The 7,474-nt window shown below is 36.4% G+C and overlaps 1 pseudogene; it reads left to right on the forward strand.

Moving 5' to 3' along the window:
- Positions 1-4,592: 4,592 nt before the first annotated feature.
- LOC116639059 lies at positions 4,593-5,190 on the forward strand (annotated as a pseudogene).
- Positions 5,191-7,474: the final 2,284 nt, after the last annotated feature.

Raw genomic sequence — 7,474 nt, forward strand, 5'->3', positions numbered from 1 at the left:
CATAAAACCATATCCCCCCAACAATTGAATTATTTTCAAGAAAATATGGAAACTTTTAATTGACCAAATTCTGGGCCAATATATATTTATTTCAAAGATCAAAACCATACTGCAAATATTTATTAACCACAGTGAAAGGAATCTAAATATCAATACCAAAAACATGATACAAAAGTATTAAGCAAAACGGTTCTAAATAGGTTACATGCCATGTTTCAATAAAGAAAACACAAAACATATTGAATCTAATAATACTTTGAATCAAATAATGCAAGTAAAATGATCACAACTTGTGGGAACCTGCAAAATCTGTCTTCAATGGGAAATTTATAGCCTTAAGTGCATGACAGAAACTCAATGATTTAAGCCTTTAACTACCAAAGAGCAGTGAGTTGAATGGTAGCCCTCAAAAGGGTATGTCAACATCCTAATTTGCAGAACCTGAGACTGTTACCTTATTTAAAATAAGGGTCTTTATAGATGTGATTAAGTTAAGGATTGAGATAAAGAGAACATCTTGTATATTACCTTGGGCCATTTGTCCTATATCAAGTTCCCCTGTAAGAGATCCACAGGGGAGATGACAGACAGAAGAGGAAGAAGCAGTGTGGCTACAGAGGAAGAGATTGGAGGGATGCATCCTCAGCTAAGGAATGCCTGGAGCCACCAGAAGCTGGAAAAGGCAAACACTAGAGTCTCCCTAAGAGACTTTCCCAGTAGCACAGCTTTTTCAACACCTTAATTTTGGATTTCTGGCATCCAGAACTATGAGATAATAAATTTTTGTTGTTTTAAGCCACCAAATTTGTTATAACAGCCACAGGAAACTAATATAGTGGTATACAAAGCTAGAAAAAGCAGAGCAAAATAATTCTAAGAGAAATAGATGGAAATTATGATAAATATGAGATCAGAAAACAATCTTTAAAAACAAAAAAGTATAAATAAAAATAAAATTTATTGTATTAATAATAGTGAAAATAAAATATATTTTCTCTGCCAGGAATAAAAAATGTTAGTATATATATCTTACAGATATAAAAAGCTTTTAAAAATTAAGAAAATTTTAAATTTGTATATAAAAACAATTTTCCTGGGCGCCTGGGTGGCTCAGTTGGTTAAGCGACTGCCTTTGGCTCAGGTCATGATCCTGGAGTCCCTGGATCGAGTTCCGCATCGGGCTCCCTGCTCGGCAGGGAGTCTGCTTCTCCCTCTGACCCTCCCCCCTCTCATGTGCTTGCTCTCTCTCATTCTCTCTCTCAAATAAAAAAAAAAAAAAACAATTTTCCTAAAAACTCAATATAATTAGAGGTGCCTGAGTGGCTCAGTTGGTTAAGCTTCTTACTCTTGATTTCGGCTCAGGTCATGATCTCAGGGTCGTGGGATTGAGCCCTGTGTCGGGCTCTGCACTCAGTGCAGAGTCGTCTTGTCCCTTTCCCTCTGTTACTCCCCCTTGTGCTCTCCCTCTCTTATCTCTAACATAAATAAATAAATAAATAAAAATCTTTCTTAAAAAATTCAGTATAATTGATACAAGAAAAATAGAAAATCTGAATGATCCTCTACCTATTAATAAACTTGAATTCTTAACTTTATACCTTTTCACAAAGAAAACTCCAGTCTTGGATGAGCTTCATTTGTAGATTCCTTCAAACATTTAAGGGGAAAACATCTGTTTTACACAAGTTCATCTAGATAATAGGAAAAAAAAATACTCTTCCCATCTCATTTTACAAGGACAGCATAACTTGGATTTAAAATAATAAATTATTGATTGCAAATACAAAGATTCCCATGCTAAATAAATAAATAAATAAACCCACTAGCATTCAAAACATACAATATATGCTTGATTCTGTCACCTTTCTCATTATCCTACATCCATATGGTTATTGACTTTTTTCATATTTTCTTGAACAAATCTCACTGTTTAATATTAAGTTTCACTGACTAAATAGCTTCATGACTCCATCTTCTTTATGCTAGCACAGGGTACTTGTAATTATCAAAAGTGACATAATTGTGACCCAACTTAACAATATTTTTGGCTATCAGATTCTTAATTCTTAGTTTTATCATTTAGAACTTTTACAGTTTGGTCTTTATCTTTCTATTCTTCATTATTTAACTAATCTTTCAGTCCCCACTACTGCCAATTAACCCACATTAAACATCTTAACATTCCACTATAGTGACTAATTCAAATAACAGCACATTAACTGAGGTGGTTCCTTGTACATATTCTGTTCTTTCTTTTTCAGTATAGATCATGTGTGTTAGAAGTAGATATCTTATCAATTACTGGAATATGAGGAGCACTGATAATATATAATTGAAATGAGAGCTGATATAGCAGAGCTTCTAGAACCAGAGATTAACATAGCAACTGGAATAAACAGTGATTTGTCTCCCTTTGAAACCGGTTTGAGTATGATGAATTTAAACATGTCTATTTTTGAAGCTTTCTGTATTGAGAAAGAGGACATATATGAATATTAAGTGGACATCTGATAGATTCTGAAGTTGGCTACTGACTTTTTTAAATAATCCTTCAAACCCTACCCCATTTGCTTGAATATGATTAACCCAATCATACCTGTAAGGATAGACCTTGATTAGTTTAAGAAAACCAATACTATCCCATGCCTCATGTTTATGGCTTAAAGTTATTCAAGTGACCCAATAATCGTCATACCAGAAGAAAATGAAACTTTTATGTTAGAGTTGTCAAAAGAGTTATTTTCCTTCCGCCCTGGCTCTGAATAATGAAACATATACTGCAGTGTATGGCTGTTAGTGTTTTTGCAACCTTAGATTGAAGCTTAGACACAGATAAGGGTAGAGAAAAGAGAATCACCAAGAAACATAGCTAGTGCTGTAAAAGAACATGTCTCTATTCCATCCAACAGCCAAACTATTAAGTTAAAGCTGTCAATATATCGACTCCTTGGTTTAAACCAGCTAGAGTTTTCTATTACTTGAAACTAAAGCCCTTTGATATGGATCAAGATGGAAAGATGTTATCAGAATGAACTGTTGTTTCATTTTTTCTTTTTTCTTTTTTTTTTTTTTTTAAAGATTTTATTTATTTATTCATGAGAGACAGAGAGAGAGAGAGAGAGGCAGAGGGAGAAGCAGGCTCCCAAGGAACAGGGAGCCCGATGTGGGACTCGATGCCAGGACGCTGGGATCATGACCTGAGCCGAAGGCAGACGCTTAACCATCTGAGCCACCCAGGCGCCCCATCATTTTTTCAAGTGATTAAAAAAGATGATGTTTTCTAAGAGAGGACTGACTTTTGAAGGAGAACATAAATTTAGCGTGTATTTGCTGATTTATCGGAGGGGGAGACGAATCATGAGAGACTATGGACTCTGAGAAACAAACTGAGGGTTCTAGAGGGGAGGGGGATGGGGGGATGGGTTAGCCTGGTGATGGGTATTAAAGAGGGCACGTACTGCATGGAGCACTGGGTGTTAACGCAAACAATGAATCATGGAACACTACATCAAAAACTAATAATGTAATGTATTGTGATTAACATAATAATAAAAAATGAATGAATTAATTAATTATAAAAGAAAGTAACTTTGACACACGCAAGTAGATTTGTCAATCATGTCATTGATCAGAAACTCAGATGAGAAAACTGGTATACATAGAGCCCATAAATAACAAGTGAAGCATTTTATTTTCAAGGGAGAAATATTAGAATAAACACAAAGAAGGGTTTCAACTGAACTATGAAGAAATACAGTAACTTGCAAAGAGGAGGAAGATGATGTGCTTGAAAAGAAATTTACTGAGGAGTGGTCAAAGGTGTTCAGAGGAAAGCAAGGCAGTATGACTTCCCTCTCTCAATCTCTCTCTCTCTCTCCCTCTCTCTTTCTCTCACACACAAACACACACACAAAGTATTTAAAGAAAGAAAAATGCTACAATATTGCCAAATTCTGTCACTAGGTCAAGTAAAATGAGAATTAAACTACCCATTGGATTTAGAGAAATGCAGTGATTGATTACTTTAGAGACAGTTGTTTCCATAAATAACGAATGGGATTAGAAGTCAGACAAAGGCAGTTGAAAAGTTAGTAGAAAATATGGACTAAGAGACAAAATAGATTTGTCTGGTAAGAAGAAGAAGATGCAGAGTTTATAAATATGTGGGATTTTAAAGAAGTTGCAGGTGTTGTATGTTTTTTTGTATATTTTATCTAATAATTGTTAATTATAATAATAAACATAAATTGGGTTGCCTGGGTGGCTCAGTTGGTTAACCGTCTGCCTTCGGCTCAGGTCATGATCCCAGGGTTCTGGGATCAAGTCCTTAATCGAGCTCCTTGCTCAGCGGGGAGCCAGCTTCTCCCTCTTCCACTCCCCCTGCTTGTGTTCTCTCTGTCTCTCTCTGACAAATAAATAAAATCTTTAAAAATAATAATAAACAATTATTATTTTTGTTTGATCATTAGTGGCTTATTTTTTAGAGCAGCTTGAGGTTTACAGAAAAATTGATTAAAAAATACAGAACTCCCCTTTCTGCCCATGGATGCCACCGAGGAAGCAACATTAAAGTCTTCCTTCCCACTGCTGGCATGTCTAAGTCAGAGTCTCCCAAAGAGCCTGAACAGTTGCAGAAGCTCTTCGTCAGAGATTTGAGGTTTGAAACAACCCATGAGAGCCTGAGGAGCCATTTTAAGCAATGGGGAACGTTTATGTCCTGTGTGGTAATGAGAGATCCAAACACCCAGTGCTCCAGATGCTTTGGGTTTGTCACCTATGCCACGGTGGAGGAAGGGCAAGCAGCCACGAATACAAGGCCACACAAGGTGGATGGAAGAGTTGTGGAACCAAAAAGGGCTGTCTCAAGATTCTCAAAGACCTGTGCCCACTTAACTGTGAAAAAGACTTTTGTGGTGGCATAAAAAAAGACACTGAAGAACATCATCTACAAGAGTATTTTGAACAGTATGGGAAAATTAAAGTGATTGAAATCATGACGGACCAAGGCAGTGGGAAGAGAGAGGCTTTGCTTTTATAACGTTTGATGATCATGACTCCACAGACAAGATTGTCATGCAATAATACTATACTGTGAATGGCCAAAGTGGTTCTGGAAATTTTGGTGGTGGTTGTGGAGGTGGTTTTGGTGGGAATGACAACTTCGGTCATGAAGAAAATGTCATTGGGTAAAGTGGCTTTAGTGGTGGGTATGGTGGCCGTGGGGTGGTTCTAATGGATTAGGTAATGATGATGATGGGAGGAATTTTGGAGGTGGAGGAAGCTATAATAATTTTGGTAATTACAACAATCAATCTTCAAATTTTGGATCATGAAAGGAGGGAAGTTTGGAGGCAGAAGCTCTGGCCCCTATGGTGGTAGAGGCCAGTACTTTGCCAAACCACAAAACCAAGTTGGTTCCAGTGGTTCCAGCAGCAGCAGTAGGTTTGGCAGTGACAGAAGGATTTAATTACTACCAGGAAACAAAGCTTAGCAGGAGAGGAGAGCCAGAGAAGTAACAGTGAACTACAGGTTATAACAGATTTGTGAACTCAGCCAAGCACAGTGGTGGCAGGGCCCGGCTGCTACAAAGAAGGCGTTTTACACCCTGTATGGGCAAAAAACTCGAGGACTGTATTTGTGACTAATTGTATAACAAGTTTATTTTAGTTTCTATTCCATGGAAAGTGTAAAGCATTTCAACAAAGGGTTTTAATGCAGATTTTTTTTTTTTTTTTTTGCACCCATGCTGTTGATTGCTAAATGTAATAGTCTGATCATTACACTGAATAAATGTGTCTTTAAAAAAATAAATACAGGGGCGCCTGGGTGGCTCAGATGGTTAAGCGTCTGCCTTCGGCTCAGGTCATGATCCCAGGGTCCTGGGATCGAGTCCTGCATCGGGCTCCCTGCTCCTTGGGAGCCTGCTTCTCCCTCTGCCTCTCTCTCTCTCTGTCTCTCATGAATAAATAAAGAAAAAATCTTTAAAAAAAAAAAAAAAAACTGTTTAAAAAAATAAATAAATAAATAAATAAATAAATAAATACAGAATTACCATATACTCACTCTCCCCCAGCACAATTTCTCCTGTTCTTGGATTAGTGTGATATGTTTGTTATAATTAATGAGCAAATATTGATACATTATTATTAACTAAAGTTCATAGTTTAAATCAGGGCTTATTCTTTGTATTATATAGTTCTAGGGGTTTTGATAAATGTATAACGTTGCATATACACCATTACAATAATGTACAGAATAGTTTCACTCTCCTAGAATTCCTCTGTATTCTACTTTTTCTTCTCTTCATTCACTCCCTGTCCCTGGCAAGGGATCTTTTTACTGATCTTTTTACTGTTTCAATATTTTTCCTTTTCCACAATGTCATATAGTTGGGATCAAACAGTATATATCCATTTCAGATTGGCTTCTTTACTTGGTAGTATGCATTTAAAATTCCTCTGTATCGGGCGCCTGGGTGGCTCAGTCGTTAAGCGTCTGCCTTCGGCTCAGGTCATGATCCCAGAGTCCTGGGATCGAACCCCGCATCGGGCTCCCTGCTCCGCGGGAAGCCTGCTTATCCCTCTCCCACTCCCCCTGCTTGTGTTCCTTCTCTCACTGTGTCTCTCTCTGTCAAATAAATAAATAAAATCTTAAAAAATTAAAAAATAAAATTCCTCTGTATCTTTTCACTGTTTTGTAACTCATATCTTTTGATCACTGAATGATATTCCATTGTCTGGATGTTCCACAATTTGTCTATCCATACACCTATTCTCTGTGTTCTGTAGGTGGGCATACTTATATGTATTTATCTGTTTGATGGAAAAAATTCAGAGAAGAAACTCTTGAGAGTACTGAAGAACTAAGAGGAAATAAGGTAAAGCTTCATATAAGGTAGAGGAATTTTCATTAAATTGTAGAAGGGATACTGTCTGTATTGAAAACCAGGAGAGGGGTGAGGAAGGGATGCAGACATACAGAAGTTTGTAAATTTGAGGGTGGAAATTGAGAGAGCTAACAGCTTGTATTTAATCTGTGAATTAGGGACTGTGTCCATCAGCTAATAAGGAAGAAGGTGACCAATGAAGAGGAATGTTTAGAACATGTAAGTGTGAGTGTTAGTGAGTTTGTACTTTGTTTCATATATAATGGTATTCATGGCCCAGAAGTCAATATATTTACTCTCACTTAAAACTTTTGCAAGAAATTTTTAATATTTGCTTTAATTAAATTTTCTCTAATTATTCCTATAGGTGAATACTGTGACAATAGAATATTTTTTAATATGGAGAGTGTTTTCCTGAAATTAATCTTTATGACTTTGTAAGATTTGGTATTACTGAAATGCTTCACTATTCACTTGGATTTTATAATGCTATATCTTTCTTCATTCAATTAAAAGCACGGTACCAAAATGTGAAATCATATTTTGTTTTAAACTCTGTATAGACACAGAGAAAAATAATTGCATTTT

Source organism: Phoca vitulina, unplaced genomic scaffold (assembly GCF_004348235.1).
Source record: "Phoca vitulina isolate PV1807 unplaced genomic scaffold, GSC_HSeal_1.0 scaffold17, whole genome shotgun sequence".
Lineage (NCBI taxonomy): Eukaryota > Metazoa > Chordata > Mammalia > Carnivora > Phocidae > Phoca > Phoca vitulina.